Source organism: Agrilus planipennis, unplaced genomic scaffold (assembly GCF_000699045.2).
Source record: "Agrilus planipennis isolate EAB-ADULT unplaced genomic scaffold, Apla_2.0 scaffold46, whole genome shotgun sequence".
Classification (NCBI taxonomy): Eukaryota; Metazoa; Arthropoda; class Insecta; order Coleoptera; family Buprestidae; genus Agrilus; species Agrilus planipennis.
In genome coordinates this window covers 973666-975805 of record NW_020438933.1, presented here as the reverse complement: position 1 = coordinate 975805, position 2140 = coordinate 973666, and positions in this window count along the sequence as shown.

Genomic DNA, 2140 nt, shown 5'->3' with positions numbered 1-2140 from the left:
GTATATTGCTAAAGTACACAACCAAACAATATTTGTTCGCATTAAGTGCATAACAAAGTTGTCGCAGTCAGTTGTTCCGAACAAAAATAAAAACAAAAAAAGTTATTGGTGAAATCAAACTGTATTGTGCTGGAAATTTAACAACCTACCTCTCTACCGCAATTTAAAACTTAAACTGAATCTTAAATTTGAACATTTAAATAAAGAAGAACATGACGAGGTTTCATCTCTCTGTTATAATTATTCAGATATTTTTTATCTCGAAGGTGTTGCAAGTAACACCATCTGTGTAAGCAATTTTAAGTTATTTTATTGTTGTTTTATGTTTATTAAACAAAATTTATTGATAAATAATAAATATCAACCAAATTCGTTAAAAAAACATCTTTTTAATTATTCAAGTCAGATGTACAGTTGAAAATAAAATAAAGATTTCTTTTTTCATTTTTCAATTCCAAAAACCCCCCAAGGATGTAAAATCATTTTTAAGACTGTAGAAAGTTCATTCTCAAATATGCTAAAATAGCTAAAAGCCTTGCATTGTTATTAAAAAAAAAGACACAAAATTTGAATTTAACGAAGGATGTAGAAAATTGTTTAACATTTCAAAAGAAAAACTCATTTCGGCTCCCACATTACAATACCCAAAGTTTGAGAAAAAATTTATTCTCACCACAGATGCAAGCCAACACGCTATCGGAGTAGTTCTCAGTCGAAGACCTTTAGGTAAAGAATTAGCAATTGCTTACGCAAGTCGCACTCTCAACCCTGCTGAAGCAAGGCACAATACAATCGAAACAGAATAGATAATGGGTCTCAAAGTCACTCTACAGTCTTTATAACCAGTTAAGAACATACGATAAATTTACCAGTAGGAGGTTTAAATCAAGTTGAAACGCAGATCAAGCAATCAGTAAATGTATTCAAAAAACATTGAGATCAATTCCTTATTACCTATCTATTTATCTTAAAATCTGCAATAACCTACCTAATCAATATATTGACAAACATGGATTAATCATACCGTACAATATCAAACTTGCGGATCCAACGTTTTTTGAACCTAACGAAATTGATTCACTACTAGGCGTAGAAATCTTCTTTGACTTATAATGTATAGACTATACAAAACGAATTTAGAAGGTAGTGATATTCAATTAAATAAAGACAGTAAGTTTCAATTCACTACACAGACATCACAAAATTTTGGGAAATTGAAGAGTTTGGAAATAAAACGATTTTGTTTGAAAAAGGTCAAGTAAAATAACATTTCAAGAAAAACACAAAACGCGATTAAACTGGCTGAATATATACTGTTCGCTAACCTTTTACAAAATTCAAAATTTAGACGAATCTCGTAAAATACCTGAAAAACAATTCTGTTTACTAGAACGAAAACATTCAAAAAATACAGCATTAAGGGAAGAAAATTATGCGCGAGGCAGTACATTTACGTCACATGAGAGAAATCAAACAAATAACTAAGTCAAACTGATTGTGAGTACTTGCAAATAACAAGCTTCGAACACACTCCTTTTTTAGGAGGCCGTTTAAAAGATTCTGAACTTTCATACAAAAATATCCTATTGTGCTTCCTAATAATCATCACGTTACTGATTTAATTATTGAAGACTGACAGCTTAACGCAGTAAGACCTAATTACTACTCCATTAACGGTAAAAGCATTCCGAACCGAACGTGTGTATATATAATTTGCGTTATTTTATTCGTTTTTTTTTTGTATGTAGTATCTAGTAACAATTTTATTCATTTTGTGGTTGTTGCTTCTAATTACTTTTAGATGCAAAGGTATAATATGAAAATAGTGGTAATTATTTAGAGAAAAACATCTGGCAAATTAGTTTTTGTTTGGTGTTTCCAAAAATTGTCAAATGGGATTAAAAAGATTTTAAAAAATTATAATACCAATTTAGTCTTTAACCCTTGGAACACCTCTTCGGCCTTGTTTTCTTTATTAAACGGCATTATGTACTATTTACATATTTACAAGCACCGAACTATTTCGAACCTATCTAATTGAGTGGAGTGAGTGAGTGAGTGAGTGAGTGAGTGAGTGAGTGAGTGAGTGAGTGAGTGAGTGAGTGAGTGAGTGAGTGAGTGAGTGAGTGAGTGAGTGAGT